General features: G+C 41.6%; 1 long non-coding RNA gene across 2 annotated transcripts in view; it reads left to right on the top strand.

Annotated features, from left to right (window-relative positions):
* The window catches only part of LOC147023496 (uncharacterized), a 286,895-nt gene that overhangs the window by 219,062 nt on the left and 46,524 nt on the right, over positions 1-21,309 (top strand). For both annotated transcript variants that reach the window (XR_015060226.1, XR_015060225.1), the window contains exons 7-9: positions 6,791-6,861; positions 13,209-13,301; positions 17,269-17,504. This is a non-coding gene — a long non-coding RNA (uncharacterized LOC147023496). The remainder of the gene's footprint in view (positions 1-6,790; positions 6,862-13,208; positions 13,302-17,268; positions 17,505-21,309) is intronic.

The raw sequence follows: 21,309 nt of genomic DNA, 5'->3' as shown, positions 1-21,309 counted from the left end.
TTTTTGAAACCCTTATCTTGTTCTCTTTAGTTTTAGAGGAACACAATCTCATCCACATTCTTTGGCATACAGTAGCTGCAATTATTATGAAATACAAAAGTATTTTTACACTTTTATACTTGCAGTGTATATTGGGAAGCGCAAGTGGCCATAAAGTGCATTATTACAGTCGAGTCCTGTGAGGTTGGACAGAATCATTTTGAAGACCGTTCAAATTAATGAATACTGATTTAATGAATACTGCTCTCATTAAGTGATCAGATTTTAATTTTTATTCCTGACAAGGCATACTCAACATAGTTTTGGAAGTTCAATTATTTATAGAAAACATTGAGAAAACACAAAATTGAATGAGATACTGGATGTAAAATGCACATAACTCTACTACTCTACTAAGACCAAGCAACTAGGCACAGCAAGAAAACTGCCACTTCTCAAGCACTACAAACCAAACAGTAGTCTCAATCAAATGTACAGCACAGGTGAAGTAAATTAAAACATCATGTTAAATAGATATGTGACATAGAATTAGCTCGTGTAGTTCATGACTTTCTGATGTGGTACACTTTAGGCAAAAGGCCTGCAGTGAACACTGGACTGTCAGGTCTAAAAGGAAAACAGAACAATTTTAAAACCACAAAATAAAAAGTGATTTCCAAACTGCATTGTTGGTATACAGACAGCAGCAGTGACCGGCACTCATAATTTTAATCCTAGTACAGATTAGTAGAGTAAATTTGTGGTTTGACCCCAAAAAAATTTGATACAAAAGGTTTTTCAACAGTTTTGGGTAGGTTTTGACCTCCAAAATAACATACTAAAAATCTACTCAAATCCACCTACCGGAAAGGGCCCATTTTCAAGATGGCGTCCAAAATGGCCGCCGTGGGCTTAAATTTCCATAGAATGTGCAATAGCTGGCCTACATTTGTGATTTTTGTGTCAATATCTATGTTTTGGAGGTCAACAAATCCAATGAAACCATTTTCAAAGCTGATCAGTGATGGGAAAAACCTTAAATCCAATATGGCGTCCAAAATGGCCCCCAAATGGCCACCATGGGCATAAAATTGCTACTAAATTGTCAATGAATACCATGCATGTGATATATGTGTCGATTTCTATGTGTTGGAGGTCAACAAATCACCTGATATCATTTTCAGAGTTGACTAGTGATGGTAAGGCCTTAAATCCAAGATGGCGTCCAAAATGCCCCCCCCCCCCAAATGGCCACCATGGGCGTGTACTTGTTTTAAAACAGGCAATAAATGGACTACATTTGTAGTGTTTGTGTTTATTCCTTCTGTTTTGGAGGTCATGCCCAATCCTTCAAATAGTGTCTACCTGAAAAGTTGTCCCGTGTGTAGTGATCAGAATTAATTGACCATCTTGTGCATAACATAAATAAAAATATGCTTTGGTAATTTAGAAAGTAATAAATTAATCGGCTCTCACAATGATCACCATTTCCTCTAGAACGTACTTTCAATTAAAATGCCTTCAAGTTAGGGTAAATCGAAAACATCAACGAAAGTTCGTTCATTGAAGTAGCATTTACCATCGATAAACTATGCTTCCTCTTCGTCCTCCGATACTGTCTTGTTGAAAGGATTTTCGCAGGTATCAAGTTGACAGGGTCCGCAGACGCTGTGGCATGGCAGACCGTATCCCCTACAGCTACAGCGACTTGTTCTACAGCCAGTTGTGCAGTTGCATCGGATCATCTTCAACAACTTTTCTGGAGCAGCGTCCTTGTCTGACTTGACTGGAACTAGTTTATTGTCCTCCAGTTTCCAACCCCAGTCTGTTGCCTTCAAGTTTCCGTTCCTCCCCATCCAGACCATAATCTGATAGTATACTCTCAGAGAGTGAAACCTTGTTGAAGACGCTGTTGGTGGCAGATGTTCTGGGATGACAAACGACTTAGCTGAAGCCAGTTTCTTCACAAAGACATTATATCGCAACTTGGTGAGGGAATCACAGGGATGTCCTCCAAATAATACTTTCATGGCATTGTTGCCGTTTTCCACGACCATGTCTCTTGTTTGGTTGGGGACAAGGAAGGTGTTTGCACAAGTCTTGATTGCTGAATCCCCCTTTGCCAGTTTCTGAAATGCTGACTTTTTTCCAATTCCAAATACTCGAGATGTCGAGTCACACCCAGTGAAGGCATGAAGGAAGAGAAGATGTGGGCATAGCTCTTCACCCAATGATACTTTCAGCTGGTTGATATTGTGCACCTTCCAGTTCCTGTATGAATTGTCAGAACGAAAATACAGTTCTTTGCTGTCGACGCTAGCGTAATGCAATAATAGCACCAACAGATCTGTATCTTCTCCAATCAGGGTAGTTGATTGTTGGTATGACGATGTCACTGCCGCTTTTACTATGTCTACATCGGCATCCCCTGGTGCATGAATTACGTTCAAGCCAATTTTCTTCATTTCCTCACTGATGAGGTTGATGAGCCGTTGCTTGTTGGAGCTCCTGGACAGGAACTCATCCTTTTTGCCAGAGAATTCTGTTCCAGGTGTGAAGCTGACTTCGGGATGAACAATATGGCCACGGCGCTTGTGTGTATTGTCCTTAATAGATGGTCCATCATCATAACCATCAAAAACGACTGTTTTTCTATGTTATATATATTTATACTGTTGCTTTTCCATAGTGACGAATAGTGAAGTCAGCATACGACTTGGCTATCACATTGAAACTGTCCCCGGCTGTCCATGACAAACGATGCAGCAAGGAGCCACCATCAAGAACATCGTGCTCAGTTTGGGGAACAGAGTCAGACACGGTATCATTTGACACTTTGGCAGAATGATCTCTGATAGCTTGAACTAATTGAGGTTTGTCAGCCTTTCTGAAAATACCTATACCCTCAAACAGGGCAGGGGGAAATGGGCTCAGCTCATAGCCCATGACATCTTCCAACGAAATGTCTCCTGTTTTTGACACAAGAAGAAATCTTTGAAAGAGTAGAGCAGGGTCAATTGCTCTGTCTGGACCAAGTTTGACTGAAGATACATCTCCAAGTGTTTTGGCTCTGTCTTTTCGTTTGAAGGAAGATGTGAAAGCCGGTTTATTGACCATACTTCCCATAATCTTCTCTCCAAGAGACTTATGCTCGTGGACATTCACATCCGACGCGGCCACCACTCCAGTCACAACATTTCTTAGTGAGGGATCTGGAGAAAATGGAGAGCATTCACTGAGTTTTGAACTGATTTTGGCTAGGTCAGAAGCATCTCTTTCCATCTTTGCGCCACTAGATTCCTTGTGTTGTTCACTAGTCGTGTACAAAAGATCAGTGAATTCCTGCATCGCACTGTTATATTCCGACGTGACCGGCATTGACATTGTCCATAGAGACCGTTGTTCTTCACCCATCCCACTTCCACGTGTTAGGCCACCAGTGCTCTTCAGGGATCTCATCAAGGTCTGTTTGATGACAAGATCATGGCTTAGACCCGCCCAGAACTTATTACGCCATCCATTTTGGACGCCATCTTGGATTTAAGGCTTTCCCATCACTGATCAACTTTGAAAATGATTTCAATAGATTTGTTGACCTCCGAAACATAGAAATTGACACAAAAATCGCAAATATAGGCCAACTAGTGCCCATTCTATGGCAATTTAAGCCCAGGGTGGCCATTTTGGACGCCATCTTGAAAATAGGCCCTTTCCGGTAGGTGGATTTGAGTAGATTTTTAGTATGTTATTTTGGAGGTCAAACCCTAGCCAAAACCGTTAAAAAAACCTTTTGTATCAATTTTTTGGTGGTAAGGCTATTTTTTGTTGTAGATTTACCCAATTAGATGTCTCTTCCCACACCAGGAACATCTCATTCTGAATTTTCATCCTAAAGCAGCCCAATTTAGAAACGGTCCATTTCTTCCACTCACAAATGCTGACCAATCATGCTCCAGTGTCATGATTAGAGCATCCGCTCTGAGTCTGAGAAGTCGGCAGTTCAAACCCAACCCGGTTGATTCATACAAAGGACATTAAAAATGGTATGTGTTGCTTCCTTGCTTGGCACTCAGCATTTAAAAAGGATAGAGCACGAACAACCATAGGTTTGCAACCATTACACAAGCTTGATGTGGCAAATATCAACGTCGAGGCATTAATGTCAACCTTTTGTTTGATTTGTCAACCTCCCCCTTTGGTTGTTTGTCAACCTCCTCCTTTGGTTTTTTTTTGTCAACCTTTGGTTGTTGATGTCAACCTCCTCCTGCGTTGCAGTTCCTCTTAAGGGAACTCATATGTTTAGTCTCCCAAACCTTAACACGAACTACACCTCCAAGATTCTCCACAAGTGATTAATAATTTTATTTCCGCTTTTAAACAAAGTGTTACGCAATATTTAGTGTTGTGAAACAGTGTTATGCAACAACAATATATGCAACCTTAACACCATTTAGACCCCTTACACCCTTCAGACAGATTAGACAGCTTTGACCCTTGACCATTTAGAGCTATAGACCACTTGGAACTTTTTTAGATTACAAATAAATATAATATCACCAATGTTACAACAAAATTTGTACAAAATAAATGTTCACATTATGACTGGTGTAAATCATATGACAACACAACAATTCACACACAATCATTATCATTGGTTAAAACAAGCATGTGCCTCTAATAACGACGTGTGGTGAGGTGAGCATAACTCATAACACATTACAGCTCAGCTGATACAAAGCATGTACTCATTGCATAAGACTACTAGTTGGAATACAGTAGTCATATTTCTGGACCTTTAAAAAATATATATATATATATACACAATGTCGAGGCTCATGTAAGAGCTAAGACCTGTGAAACCTCTAATAGAACCTGTGAAGTTTTGTTGAGTAATTGTTGGCACTTCATTCAAATGCACTCCTTTTGGTGCACCTTAAGAATAAGAAATACCACAAGGAGTAAGATTTGGCAAGCAGGTGTTTTGGTTGAGAATTTCTGTTTCAACAGGTGAGGCACAGACTTTGCACTGCGTGCCCAAGGTCTATTGTCATGTTGCTGAAGCAATTGTTTGGATGTCCAAGAAAAAATGGCCTATAAACAAGAATGAGCAGGAGGAGGAATAGGACAGCACAGAAGATATTTCAAAAGGAAAAGGAATCTTATGGTGGCATAACTCAGTGCACGTAGTGGAGAAATCCATACGTATGGATGGAACAACAAGAAAGCAGGACAGTAAATTTATACCTCCTTTTCTTCCACATCGTCACCTGCCACAATAAAACGTCATGGAACGCCGGGTATAAAGATGGCATTGGGAATCCTGGATAGAGGGAAAAATCAGAATCCTTATGCAGAACTAAAGGAAAGAGATCTTTTAGGAATTTCAGCACCTCAATTGATTCCATAATACGACCACTGGTCTTCTCCCCCCCCCCCCACCTCTGCCATTATTACTAATTTACGATGATCAAAACTATTACTAATTCATATTTCATTTATCCCCTGATATTTCCCCAAGATATTGAGCAAATTTTAAATTTGTTGCTAAATATTACTTCCTGCTTGTATTTGTGACCTGATCACATCTCTCACCTTTGAGAGAATGCCAGGTTTGAACGCCAGAAATCTGCTAGTAGTTGCTCATTTGAGAAGGAAGACTTTTGGCGATTGACCATTCTTCAGCTATGTTCATCAACGGTAGAACTCTCTACCGTTTGAAATTTACACATTTTCATCGTTTGTGGTCTTTAAACCTCTCTTACAACGGTACAGTACGGTATAATAAATTGATTGATTGATTTGCTTTGGGTACCAGCCCAAAGATTGGCTTTTTGCAAATACCACCGTGTGATCTTAAACGTCCACAAGTCAGTGTAAATGAGAGGAACTGAAACCCTGCAGTTACTTCCGCAAGACTCAAACCTACACCAATGCAGTAAATCGCCGAGAACCAAGTTTTATGTAAAACGACGCTTTAATAATGAAATTCTCATCGACTTCATGCATGTTCTATATTTTACCTTGTTCAGCCTCTTGGCTTTTCCTGGCTGACAAAGGTAGTTGAGCGATGTATATAGAAAGGTTAAAACGCCAATATCAAAACGTTTCAACTGAGCAGAAAATGCCCATTTTGTATTACGGGTTGAGGGCGTTCATCTCAGCACATCAGACCGAGTGTCTCGAGTCGGACTGTGCAGTCAAACAATAACGCTTTCTCATCCAACATTAATTTCCAACCGAGCGCCGTAGCAAAGTGTGAAAAGAAAAGATCTCGCAGCATAAAATGTCAGAAAATTAAGAGAGGCTGGGAAGTATAGAAGTTGCTAAATTGGATCCTTCAATTTGGCGTGATTTTTCAGTGTGTCAGCCTCTTTCGGACATTCGTGAAAATTAAGTGTAGATCCTCAATCACCACAGATGCCCTTAATTAGATCATAAGGCCCATTACCCCTAATGCCATTGTGGCACAATTACCAGAACGTAATTAAGATGCCATTAAGAGCACGTCTCTATTTGACCCCCAAGGCCTGTGCGATGCCTGCTGTGTTCCTGCATTTGGAGCAGGCTCGGAGCCATTGCGAAAAAACACGCAAAAACTCGACATCCCAGCACGATGCATGTAAAACCTCATGATTGTACTGTTTTTTTTTTTTCATTTCATGTAAGTGCAGGTGCAAATTTTACCTTTTCCAAATCTACAAGCGCACCTTTCCTGTTTCTTTGATGTTGCTTGTCTGTACACTCATCATCATCTCAGCGCTATGACGACATGAAAATTAATGACTGGAGTAACTTTTTTTTATGGTTGCAGTTGCAGAGTGCAGAGTCACCTTAACTCTCCCAACCCGAACACGCCGACTACTTTTTGAGAACAAGTACTTGGTATGTAATCCAACTGACAATTTCACAAGGTCAGCAAGCTCATATTTCCTTTTCATCTCCTTGTTTCTTTCATTTTGTGTAAGCCACCTGCGAAAAAGTGAAATGTCAAATTAGTATTTGGGGGATTTTAAGTCATCATCTCTACTCCCCCAAAAATGTTTTTCACAAAAATTCATGGCTGGCAGGATACCGAGAGGGATTGCACACTTGTGTCTGAGCTGCTTAGCCTGGGTTTGAATCTCGGCCGAGCTATAAACTGCCGTCCTGGTGTCTCGCAAGCAGGACGAGGCCTTAATGTGCATGCCGTCCCTCAGATCGACGTTAAGCTAAGCGTCCCGTCTGCCTGCATTAGTCGGTGGACGTTAAAGATCCCACGTTGTCCTTCGTGAAGAGTACGGGAGCTGTCGCCGGCGCCATTACCACATTTCAAATTCTTGCTCCAACCTACATGGGGCACTGCATCAGTGGCACAGCTGAGTTGCTGTGAGAAGTGATGCTAAACCGCAGCCACATGCTGCATATGAACGACAACGACGACAGTATAGTCGTGAATAAAGACCTATTAGTAAGGAAACCCACAACTCAATTAGAAAAATGAATTTTATATTTATCCTGTGGCACAAAACTTGTTAATTAAAATGTACTTTATTTACTTCACCAAATGACTCACAATTGTTATCCTAAAATAAAAAAATACAAATAAAAACACTTCATTACAAACCCCAAACGATGTTGCATTTTTCTCCAAAGCTTCTGATGTGACCTCGTGATTTAATTGACATAACCTCTACCTATTACCAACCTATCATAGCCCACAATGCTCTTGTGTAGTCAGAGATGATTCAACTCACAGATCGACAGACCAGACTGAATGTGTTCATTCTTCAAGAGGTCCCAGCAGAGTTAATTTAATTTACTGCTTAATGACAAATTAACAGTCCTGGTTTGAGACATTGTTCCAGCTCCCTCTGGAGCCCACACCAGGAGGCATGGCTGCATCATCCCACAATCTGATAGACCTGAATAACAGTTCTAATGGTTTGCAACAACCCTGAAATGAACTCATTTTCACTTCACTTTCATTCCAATCTTGCCAAGATGCGATTATGGCATTATTAAAATCAATCTTGAAAATAATATTTAAAATCCCGATGTTATTCTTTCCATATACAGAACCCAACACTGACAGTCTTCCATCCTTGTACATTGCACTCATTTTGCTCATTATTCTTCAAATTCCTAGTTTCCTAATCCCATTTTAATTAAATTGTTTTGGTTTATCTTGCTGGATTGTTAAATTACAAATCACAGTGTCTTTGTATCTTCATGGTTAAAAAGGTGAGAAATGCATGATACTTACTGACTTCCATTAGCCAAGAATAAAGAAAATTGCAAAATTAGTTTGTTATGTTTCCTTTATCAGCACAACTGTAAGCTCTGTTGTTGGTTTTGCTTTTGTTTACAGGCATTTTGATTCAATAAATTGAACTGATAGTATGTGCAGATCACACAGCAAATGAAGATATACACGCTCACCCTAAAAATAAAAAGTATAGCTATCTTCTGCTTTTTTAAACTTTTTTATGCAAAAGTAGACTTTCCACTTTTCAATGGAGAAACGTTTTTTTTACATAAAAAAACGAGGAATAAATATTTTGTAAAATTCAAAACATTGTGACAACGAGCAAGTTGCCCATGCCTGCACGGATTCTAAATGGGGTAGGGATTGGGGGGGGAGGCAAAAAAGCACATGGCATCTTCTGTCATCGAGCCGGCAAGCTGGAAGCAACAACTTCCATTTATTGACGTATCTGATGCAATTTAAAATGCTCTAATGGTGGCGAGGTGCTCCATTTGAAACTGTTTGTTCGATATATGTAGCTTTTTGATGCCTCGGGTCTGTAATAAAAACTAGGACACTCGGAAGAGTGCATACCTCTGCCACGCAATGCCTGATCCACGAGAACATAATTGGTCCAATACATTTTTGAAATATCAGGCGAGATATCGTTTTTGGCCCTTCTCTCAATGGTAAAGAATCACTTAAAAAATTAAATAAGTCTCGTATCCAGATTCCGATTCGGATCTTCACTGAAATCGAATTATTTCGTCCTTGCCAAACATCCAACGTGTCTACCAGGTTTCGTCCAAATCCGTCCACAACTTTTTTAGATATCATGCTATTTATTGGTTTAACCCGATCTCTCAATGGTGAAGATTCACTTTAAAAATTCTAGTAGCCAGATCTGAATCCGTATCTTCAGCAAAATATAATCAGTTTGGCCTTGTCACACACACCAAACTTGACCACAGAAATTCATCCAGGTCCGTCCACAACTGCTTGAGATATCCTGCACACAAACAAACAAGAAGATGTTGTGCAGAGCACAAAAATTGCAAAATCCAAAAAACAAATTTGACCTCAAAACTAATTGGTGGTTGAATTCAGTGACCTGAAATATAACTTATCTTCAAATTTCAAGTTAATCGGATAAAAATTGAGGATTTTATCAATACCACCTTACTTGTTGACCTTGGGCCTATGTTGAACTTTTGGTCCATGTTGACCTCAAAAATAATTGGCTATTTGAATTCCGTGACCTGAAATATAAATCCTCTTCAAATTTCGAGTCAATCGGATGAAAATTGAGGAATTTAGAAATTCCACCTGTTGGCTTTTGGCCTATGTTGACTTTTTGACCTTTTGACCTCAAAAACAATGGGCTCCTTCCTTATGACAAACTCAACCATGTGGTGAAGTTTCATGAAAATCAGTTTAAAATTGTGACCTGTAGGCGATAAACAGACAGACACAAAATAACAAAATCGACAAAATCGAAAAAATCTTCGATTTTGCAAGTAACAAACAAGAAAAAGACATCATGCAGAGCAAGATACTCGCAAAATCCACCCCCCTCTCCAAAGGTTACCATGGATACATTAAATTGTCCATTTCATTAAGATTAAAATTGACAATCTTAATTAAAGCTCAGGCCAATCGGATGAAAATAGATTATTTTTCAGATGAAATTTGATGATTTTAAAAGTTTGACCTTGAGTTGACCTTTGACCTTTTGACCTCAAAAACAGTTGGTTTCCCAATTCAGTGACGCAATATGCAAATCTTGTTCGAATTTCGAGTCAATCAGATGAAAAATGACGATTTTAGAAGTTTGACCTCAAGATGACCTTTGACCTCAAAATCGATTGGCTTCTCATTTCAGACTACCTGTACAACTTGTTGAAGTTTTATGAGGATCGGTTTTAACTTGTGACGTGTAGGCGATTAACAGACGGACAATATACATTAAAAATCTACAATTTTGCAAGTAATAAACAAAACAGACAGAAAAGGGTGAAAACATAACCTCCTTCACTTTCAGCGGTGGAGGTAATTAGTATTGGTGTGAAAGCCAGTGACGAATTGCAAATTAATAATTGGAGGAAAATTATACAGGAAGTGACGTCACACTGCTCATAAGTGACATCGAGACTGCTCAAAGCATTCTGGGTTAAATCAATCTGGAAGCCGGCGGTCAGGTGTGTTGTGTTTTGTGGAACAGAGTGTACCATTAAGTGAATTGTGAAGGAGAATATCATACCAACTGGACTCCATGTACTGGTATGTATTTTTGTTTTTTAATGGTGTAGTACCAAAATGCTTGTGAACTGGTGAGCAATCTTGAGCATTCTCAACTGCAGTCAACAGTCGTCACACAAGCAAAACACCAAATGAGCTGAACAGCTAATTTGGGAGAATTATCAGATGACTACACATGGAAATGTAGAATAAGATGAAGATGTCAAAGCACATTTCCTGAAATGGCTGTGTCCCCATCCTGATATATTTTTACCCACAATGAGTCAAGGTGCCACTACAGTGATGGGACAGGTGTGTAAGTGTAACAAAGGAAAACCTGAAGAAGTATGTATTTTCAATGAATCTTTTGTTGTCTTTTTTTAAAGGAATAAAACCTTTGTTTTGTCCATGTCAACTTTGAATTACTCTCGCATTCGGATATGTGTAAAGTCATGAAGAGCTTTTCAAAGCAATATGCATGTACTGCAACAACTAACGAGGGGGTGATGCTGCACTCTCAGTACCAGGCAAGGTCTTTGCTCGGATAATTATTGATAGGGTTCATCACCATCTGCTTGAGCACAAGCACCCAGAGCAGTCAGGCTTTATACCAAAGACATCAACGATTGACCGTATCCTTGCCCTTCGGATCCTCATCGAATGCAGACAAGAGTTTTAGCAGGGGTTTCTTGCTGCCTATGTTGATCTCTGCAAGGCGTTTTATACAGTGGATCGGCATGCCCTCTGGAGGATTTTTGGTATTCGTGGGGTGCCACCAAAACTGATCGATCTGATGTCTGAACTATACTTTGGTACTGAGAGTGCTGTGAGATGTGGTGATACAATCTCTGGCTTATTTCCAGTTGTGACTGGGGTTCATCAGGGGTGTGTGCTGGCCCCCACACTTTTCAGACTTGTATGGACTGGATTCTGGGGAGGATGTCAGAGAGATCAAGCTGCGGTGCATCGTATGGGAATATCAAGATCTCTGACCTTGATTTCGCAGGTGATGCAGTCATCTTTGCACAGACTCTGGATATCCTTTTGTGGGCCCTTGAGGGGCTGATTGAGGAGTCGGAGCCACTGGGATTGCGGGTTTCCTGGGTCAAAGCTAAGATCACGGCTTTCAGTGACATCTTGGATGCTGCTCTCGTGTCTGTGCCTGTTTATGGAGAGGATGTTGAGGTCACGGAGAGATTCACTTACCTTGGCAGTGATATTCAGAGCCAGAGGTCAATATATGTCTGCGTCGGACCTCGGGGGTCATGGATTCACTGGATCACTGGGTGTGGCGCTGCCAGTACCTGTGCAGGAGGACAAAGTCCGAGTATTCAGGTCCTTGGTCCTTCCAGTCTTGTTCTGTGGATGTGAGACTTGGACTCTGACCATGTATCTGAGATGGAGACTCGATTTCTTTGGCACCAGGTCTCTTTGTAGAATCCTTGGCTATTGTTGGTCATACTTTGTGTCCAGTGTGCGGTTGCTGAGAGAGACTCAAATGAGATTTGTTGCCATAATAGTCTCTGAGTGTCAGCTGCGGCTGTACAGACACGTAGCACGTTTTCATGACACTGATCCTGCTCACTAGATTCTCAGAGAGGGAGCCTCGTGAGTGGAGGAGGTCAGTGGGCCGACCACGTGCCTCATGGTTGCAACAGGTTGATTGGCATCTTAAGGAGAAAGGAATGGGCTTGGCATCTGCCTGGAGGATGGCCAGACAGAGGTCCTGGAGTTCCGGCAGAAAGTGGACTCAACGACGCGCTACTCCGGCGCATGCTCCCATACCTGACCTGACCTGATTTTCATTTTGTTTCCAGCCTTGCCTGGAAGAATGGTGTTTGTTGAACATTTTTGATAATCTACATACTCTCTCCCTCGTGAAGGAAATAGGAAGTTGATGATGGTCAGCCATTGAAAATCTTTATCGTTAAAGAGAGGAGAACGTGTCAGGTGATCGATGCTGTAATGCATATGTTGATGCAGTTTCGGAAATAATATTTTGTAACAAAGCTAGGATGGTGTTGTAATGTGTTTGGACCCATATAAATTGTCGGGGGCATCATTTCGGAGGCACTTCATGAAGCTTCATTATTTATTTATTTATTTTAACATTGTCTGAGGCTCACAGAGGAGCTGCAACAAAAAACATGTACACATGCAGACAAATGCAGGAGACAGCACCAGACTTAACTTCAGACAAACGCAACCGCTGACCTTGGGTTAAGTGACATAACTTACCAGGGCACTCAGTGTACCATCTTTGTGACGGTGCTTTTCTCTCCGCCTTCTCCTCACCACATTTATTTCCCCCATGGAATGCCATCCCACAAGGTTTATCCATGTGCTATCCTTTAAATATTAAGCACCAAGTGAGGAAGCAGTACGTACCATTTTTTCAAAGTCTTCTGTCTGACTCGACCAGGGTCACACCAAAGACTCCATTGTCGGAATCGATCTGCCAACCTCCCAGGCTCAGAGCAGACATTGTTAACCATTATGCCACTGAGTTTGGTGACATTTCAAAAAATTTATTGCCTTGTAAACTTTTTGCAACTCGTGTATTCCATCGTAGATGTTTTTATTTAGTTTTAAAATTGTATTAACATTTGTTTTGACTTTTACTCAGTTTGTGAAGGTATGCAGTCTTTGTGAAGAGATGAGGAGTTTTCTTTTGCAGTGTCCGACATTATACAGCAATGCTGTAAAATGTTTGGAACAATTTCTAGCCATAACTTGATTAACAGTGTGCATTGTAATCTGAATTCAGACTCAAGAAGATCAAAAAATGGGTCCGGGCCTTGTGAATCAGCATCCAGCTGAAGATGGTTGGCCAAGCTCTGCGATCATTCTACATTGCAAGGTGTAGTAGAAATATATACCTATATAAAGTTTTAATACATTTGGGAAAGTGTTTGTGAACATTACAGTTTGCATAAAATGGAGGATTTAGAGAAAGAAATGAAGCGTTAGGGAAGGTAAAAGTAGCAAATTCGTTTGGACAAGATTTAGTTTCATAATATGATGGAAAAACAAATTTATGGAATTTGGTGAGGCCTTCTCTGAGCTTATTTTGATGGTTACAACTTTACAAAATGTTTTCTAATAATTATAGTCCTGCAGCGTAGTCTGATATTTCAGATCAATTGTTCAAATTTGGATAAAAGGACCAAAATTGGTACACATGTAGAATCATGTATTCCGAACAATTCTAGATATGGAGCCACCCGAGATTGTGTCTTGGTCAGCTTCGGCGACCATTTTCCAAAATGGCCACCATTCTACTTTAGCGAAATTGGCTATATGCTCTTATTTTCTTATTGTATCGGTGGTAGATATAAGGAAAGTGTAAAATTCAGTAAATTCACCATGAAAAGCCGTATTCAAATATTATGAGCCAGTATTTTTTGTAAAAGAGCCATTATTTGATTTGTAAATTGCTGCCCTCCTGAAACTTTTCGCTGAAAAGTACCCATTATTGCCTGGAGAACAAGAGTCAAATGATATTCATCACATTCAATGGGTTTGGAATCAACAAAAATTGCATTATAGATTACATACTTTACTCTATTTTGAAGAGGGAACTGATAATCGTGATAATGACAAACTCAGAAAATGTAGTCAAATTATTGCACACTTCACTTTGAAGCAGCTACGGTTTTCTGTCTACTACCATTCTACCAGGACACATGGTACACGCATACATCAGTCTAGTACAATATGAGTTTGTGAGCTCAAGTGTACTGGCTCTGGATCAAGAAGTCAACACTTTTACAAGCAATGCGACTTTGCATTTGCACATTCTAAGTGAGGCCGATATCTCAGTCTGTGTCTACTGCGTCTGTCTACTGGCATTCTCCTTCACAAGCACACAGTCCAGTGCATTGTAAATTAGCCTTCTTGCATTTGCAGCAGTTTCTACAGCCTTTTTGCAGCCGCACGACACCAGCTCGAAGCAGCTTTTTGAAGCCTCAGGGAGTGTGGTCCAGAGCGGTTTGTAGGACCCATCCTCTGTTTGTCGCCAGCCCCAGCCTGTTGGTGATGGAAGCACGGGTTGAGGGACCAAGACCTGCCCCCAGACATAGCCACCCTGGAAGACTGATCTCTTCACATGCTGTTCCAAAGCATCGTAGATAGGTGGGATGCACTGGACGGAATTCCTCTTGGCGAAGAGTTTCTTTCTGGCCTCGTTGACGTCCGTATATGGACTGGTGTGGTCATAGAGGAGCACCACAAACCTTTCAATGCAGTGCATTGTGTCATCCTGGATGTTGACTGGCGTGGTGATCAGGGTCACAAGAGAATCTGTCAGTTCTGGAAACGAGTTCCATGTGGCCCAGGCAGATTTCTTCCCATGCCCCACGAATGCTGATACCGTTTCACATCCGGTCATGGCGTAGAAGACAGGGAGGGCATGTGCCTTCTGTGGACCGAGGGAGGCAGCTATTTCATGGGCAGGGATGTAGCGACAGTTCTTGCCCGTCCCAAAGGCAATGCAGAGTTCATCCACGCATGGTAGTGCATGGGCTACCATCACCGCCAAGACGACGACGTCGGTGTCTCTGGTTCGAACTTGAATCCGACGGTGGTCATGTTCTGCAGCATGGGCCACATGTAGCATGATGCGAGTGTCCGCCTCTTCTTGACCACATGGAGCCAGAGAGCTTTCATCTTTCTGCCTTGGAAGACAGATGACTGCTTCACCATCAGTGACTACCAGCTCCTTTGCCTCGTCATGGAAGGACTGCACCAGCACATCGGACAGGAAGGTGAAGAGTTCCACCTTGTTTGCGTCGACACGTCAGAAACTATGCCAGTTTCCTGGTATGGCTGCGGTGCTCACCACGTGCCGTCGCACCCCTTTTCCTCGTTTCTCCCTTTTCGCCGTCTTCAAGGAGCCATCTTTGTAGCTATCCCAAACGAGGTCGAGACGTGAAGCACGACGCAGCTGCCCCTCGACGTATGGGATGAAGTCTTTGAAAATGGCCGCCAAAGCTGACCAAGGCAAAATCTCGAGTGGCTTCATATCCAGAATTGTTCAGAATACATTAGTCAACATATGTACCAATTTTGGTGCTTTTATGAAAAGTCGAACAATTGGTTTGCTATGCTGCAGTACTATTATAAGGTGAATTTTCATTTCAAGAGTCAAGTTTGTATATTTACATTGACATTGGCTGGACAAATACATCCCCATCTCTACTGTGATCATGTGTGGGTAGGCAGTTGGGGGTTGCACATTGTATGAGACAGAATCAAGACCTTTATAATTTTTAAGTTTCAGAGACAAAAATATGACTTATTATTCCAGTGGTATTAGGAAACTGACCTATTGCTGGAAAACATCTGATAATGGCTAAGAACTAAATATTAAATAACACAGATCAAGGACCATTCATTGCAGGATGGGGGCTTTTCACTCTCCTGCACTCCCAACCCCACTTTTTTATGTAGTCATTTGCAGGTCTTTTTTCATTGTGGAAGAGATTAAAATGTCGACAGTACTGTGATTTGTCCCCAAATATTCGACACCAACATACACACACACACACACACACACACACACACACACACACACACACACACACACACACACACACACACACACACACACACACATTGATGAATCACCCTGATAGCTCGCTATCATACTGTGAAATGATATGTGGAAGAAGACAAAAGGTTAATGTAGAAGAAGACTATCATGTGGAGGACAAAGAGGCTTGGAGAATTCTCACAGCCGTCGCCTTCACAAAATCCCGATATGAGCGATGTGAAAACTTATTCTACCATCAAGAAGTCAAATTAAATTATTCAGCTGAAATGTGCAGGATAATAACCCGAGTGTCATTCCTCAATCACACATTGATAAACTCTATGGAAGCATGAAGGCAATGTTCTGTACCTTATTTAATGATGCAATCGTTTCAGGTTTGAGTTCCAGGAATAACATCATTTCATTGTATGTCCATGTTTTTGTCTTTAACACATTTATGGTGTCATAGTGTCCTTGTTATGGTTATAAAAGAGCTCTAGCAACAGTCGGGAAATGCCTGATTGTGGAATGATACTGGGGGTTATTATTCTGCACAATTCAGCTGAATTATTTCATTTGCACATGGAAACCCATGGAAAATATTTGGTAAATCTTCCCAAAGGGACGACTGAAGTTAAAATTATTAACCTATAAAGGGTTGGGAAATGTTACATAAAACTTGAGAAGTAAAAGAATCAAACCAATTGTTTTGTTTCCTTTACTTTTTGTTGAGTATGGCCTCGTTCATCTCTCTGCACAAAGTATACTCAATCACAAGTTATATACAAGGCAGGGAGTACATAAATCAAGCAGGCATAGAGTGTCTGGGCAAAGCGCTTGATCTAAGGTGTAACGAAGTACCTATACCACTTGACCGAGACATACATTTGCGAGGGTCAGAAAACCGAGCCTGCTGCTCAAGCAAGTAGTAAAACACAAGCTTCTGTGATGGAGGCAAGTGAAACGTGTGAACGCAGCTTGGAGCACAGCCCAGGGGTGATGCTTGGGACACGGGCAAACGTACGATGGTTTAAACATGAAGCTGCGGCAACCTCGAAAGCTCAGGCAATCCGTCCGGGATCATCAAGGGCCTTTTGTTTTGGAAGCAGTTCCTGCATGCCAGACAGCTTCAAAATTCACTCCAACAGTTCGATTTGATGTACAACGTTAGAAATAGGCAAGAGCTTTATTACACATATGATGCACTCACAAAGACGTCATTGTGCTCTGTGATTGTTTTTAGGTTTTTTTTCATCACATGTTTGGTTTTTTTTCTGGTTTTTTTTTTTTCCAGGCAGCGAACCGATGTGCTTGAAGGGTAGGATTGCAGTCTATGGAAGTTCCGCACTCACCCCTGCCAAGCTTACATTCTCATTGGACAATCAATGGAATGACGATGAACAGAACATATGCTCTTTAACGTTACGGCTAAGGTTTGGATCTGACCAATGACGTTCCGTTTCATTTGCACCTTGGGATATGCAAAGAAACCCCCAGAGGCATCCTCTAGGAGTGAAGTTAATGCTCAGAGTAAGTATTCATTAACGTAAAGAATATCTCGTATTGATTTCGGATTATTGATTCTTCATTTGACAACTTGCACGTACATGTTCAAAACCTGTACCAATACATATATGTATACATATACATATATGTATACTGATCTCCCTTTCTGTGTGTGCCTCCTGGCTTTGTTATTTAAGTAATTGTTTCCTGAATGAGACTGGTCTGCATGCGTGTGACGTTGACAGTATTGGTTGACGTGTCCCCTGAGCCAGGAATATGAAAAGCAATTCGACGTTATTGCCTGGTGTAAATCGCGTAGTGTAGGTGTGTACGGATCACTGTTATTGTGATAATGGAAACTTGTATCACGTGATTTTTCTTTCGTACAGGCACAGCCTTCTATAAAATAAGACTTTACTGGAAATCTATAATCTGTTAAAGCGTATAACCTGTAAACATCCAACCATCGTTCTACCTCTAAAACAGTAAAAACAATGACAACAGAAATAATTCCTTTGACCTTCTATAGTGGCAGATATCGATCGCTTGTGGTACGGTATAATCAGTCTTTCGCCTTTTAGACCTGTACATTAACCACGTAGGCAACGCGTACATGTATGTATGATCACAAACATTCTAAATCCGAACATTCTAAACAATCTTTGATATTACTTTTCTTCTTTTGGGGGGTAGAGGGGGGCAAGAATGGTGGTGTGTGTGTGTGTGTGTGTGCGTGCGTGCGTCCATAACTCCAAAACCATGAAACCGAGCTGCCTGAAACGTTGCATGCACACAAAGGGAACTCCAAAGGAGTGCATGAATGAAAATTTGGTGTGTGGGTTCATTCAAACACCCCTTTGGAATATAATTAACGGCCTTATTTAATTATATCCTTTATCAAGGCTCATCCTTGATCAGCCTGCTCTCCCTTGCTGGGGACTTAATTCACCATTTTTTGGCCTGCTGAACAATGCTTTGACTTGGAAAAGGCCACAACGGTTTCTTAACGATAAAGCGTTCAAATGTTTTTTGTTTTTTTTTCACTTTCCTCCCTCGTATTATCGAATGCCTGTTCATCATAGCTAAGAATCACTGCATACATTACTTGTGTAAGTGCTGTAGTTTTCAAATTAGGAACTTGAAGCGATTTCATGCATTATGAATATATGATGCGATTTTTGCACGATCTACTTTCACGGACTAATTTAAGTATATAATCTAAATATAATTGCTGTTTTAAGGATTGGATCATGTGGAGTAAATAACTGTTGAAATCTCGAGTGAAATCTGAAAATGTTAAGATATCAGAGATGTTTATTTGTTTTTTGCTGGTGATGTCCCATTACCAATCAGCTTGCTAGTGCTTGCAAAGCCAGCCGTTCCTTATCAACCGTTTCATTGGGGTGCTTGCTTTAGTGCTGAAGCCACTTGGTATGCGCACTATAGTAGATAGAGTTATTATGCACATAGTTTGTGTCCCAATCCGGAGGTCAGTTTGCTCCAAGCATGAAGAGGTATATAGACAGCACACACAGACATGGTATAAATGGGTAGCTTTAGATTTGTAAAGGGACTCTTTGTGGGTGTGTGTTTGTGAATGCCTGCATGCTTGCTTACATATATGTGATGCACAGGATTTGCAGATGCATGGACAAAACTGCTACCCAGGCCTATGGTGCGTGGCCTTGTGGTGTGTGGCACCATTGTGGAGGTTTTAACTTTTAACCTCTGCAGCAGCATCCTCCTTTGTTGTTTGGCCTCGTGGCTATTTCTAAAGCGATTGGTTATTTTATATGAATCAGGTATTCTTTAGAAAGCTGATGTGGTTTCTCTTTGTGAATTTCAAAGTTAAAATACGTTTGATAACACCCGATTTCAGAGCCATTTGCCATGTGAATGTGTTTTCTAAATTACAGAAGCAGATTTTTTTCTTCCTATCACATGATGATTGGCAGCTATTTATGATGAATAATGTTTTTGCACATCTCCTTGAAATGTCTGTAATTCAACATTGTTTTTTTCATTAGTTTCTTGAAATTCCCCCCAAATAAGGGTGAAACTACTCAAGGTTTTTGGGTTGAAGACAGTACACACTATAGTCGGTCATCACACTGACTCCAATTAGCCAATTACCGAAAAATGGACGATATCGGCCAAGCACTAATGTGTGTGTGTGTGTGTGTGTGTGTGTGTGTGTGTGTGTGTGTGTGTGTGTGTGTGTGTGTGTGTGTGTGTGTGTGTGTGTGTTCATAAATTATAACATGTTCTCTCTGCTATCTCTCCTATCCCCACCCCTCTCTGTTTGTCACATCCTTGCTTCACCCCCTCCTAATACAGTGCAGCACTCACCTCCCACACCTCTCTCTCTCCCACCTCATCTCTCTTTCCCACCTCCTCTCTCTCTCCCACCTCCTCTCTCTCTCCCACCTCTTCTCTCTCCCACCTCTTCTCTCTCTCCCACCTCTTCTCTCTCTACCACCCCCCACCTCCGCTCTCTCTCCCACCTCTTCTCTCTCTCCCACCTCTTCTCTCTCTCCCACCCCCCACCTCCGCTCTCTCTCCCACCTCTTCTCTCTCTCCCACCTCTTCTCTCTCTCCCACCCCCCCACCTCCGCTCTCTCTCCCACCTCTTCTCTCTCTCCCACCTCTTCTCTCTCTCCCACCCCCACCTCCTCTCTCTCCCCCCCACCTCCTCTCTCCTCCCCACCCTCACTCTCTCCCTCCCCCTCTCTCACCCTCCTCTCTCTCTCCCACCCCCCACCTCCTCTCTCTCTCTCTCCCCCCCACCTGCTCTCTCTCTCTCCCCCCCACCTCCTCTCTCTCCCTCTCCCCACCATCACTCTCTCCCCTCCCCCTCTCTCACCCTCCTCTCTCTCCCTTTCTCCACTTTCTCTCTCCCCCACCTCCACTCACTCTCTCTCCCTCTCCCCCACCTCCACTCACTCTCTCTCACCTCCACTCACTCTCTCTCTCCACCACCTCCACTCACTCTCTCTCTCTCCCCCACCTCCACTCACTCTCTCTCTTTCCCACCCCTCCCACCTCCACCTCCTCTCTCTCTCACCCCCCCACCTCTTCTCTCTCCCCACCCTCACTCTCTCCCCTTCCCCCTCTCTCACCCTCCTCTCTCTCCCTTTCTCCACTTCTCTCTCCCCCCATCCCTTCGCTCAATCTTTGCTTTTGGTTCAGCCCACTCTTTGGATTGCCACAGATGTGAAACGATGCGATTATCATTTTAAAAAAATAATAAAATGCTTAATGTTTTATATATTTTGTTATTTTGGTATGGGTAAAATCCATCTATGTTATAAATTGTTTTAATACAGTATTTGTTTCAGTTGATTCGGGTGATGATTTGGATATGTATTGCTTTTGGAATGGGACTATCCATTCCCCCCCCCTCCCTCAATTCTGGCCTGGTTTGGTTGAGTCAACATTTCTGTTCAATTTATTTTCCTAATAAAACGATTGTTTTATGTAGTTTTAAATTTAGTGGTTGCATGCACTATCCCAGAGACAAAGTAACTTCCTCACGTTGGAATCACCATCATGGCTTCAGCAGTTATTGTGGTAGGTTGGGCTACAGCTTTACATTGTTTTGAGATCGGAAGAAGCAGAAGAACAAGAAGTATAAATTGGTGTTTTAGCAATCCCCCGATGTGGTGCTTTAGCAATGTATTCTGGCGTCTTTTTAAGTCTGAGTAGTGCAGAAAACACTCGAGAAAAAAAGGTATGGCTTTTAAATGCTTATGACTTCACTCGATGGGAGTTTAAGCATGTATCATTGTGTACACATTTGAATGGGTGGTCATTTTTTCCCGTATCATCC

This window comes from Eptatretus burgeri, chromosome 7 (genome assembly GCF_056783735.1).
Source record: "Eptatretus burgeri isolate ZD-2024b chromosome 7, Ebu_testis_v1, whole genome shotgun sequence".
Taxonomy (NCBI): domain Eukaryota; kingdom Metazoa; phylum Chordata; class Myxini; order Myxiniformes; family Myxinidae; genus Eptatretus; species Eptatretus burgeri.
The sequence above is the reverse complement of the archived record's forward strand: the minus strand, read 5'-3'. Positions and strand labels throughout refer to the sequence as shown.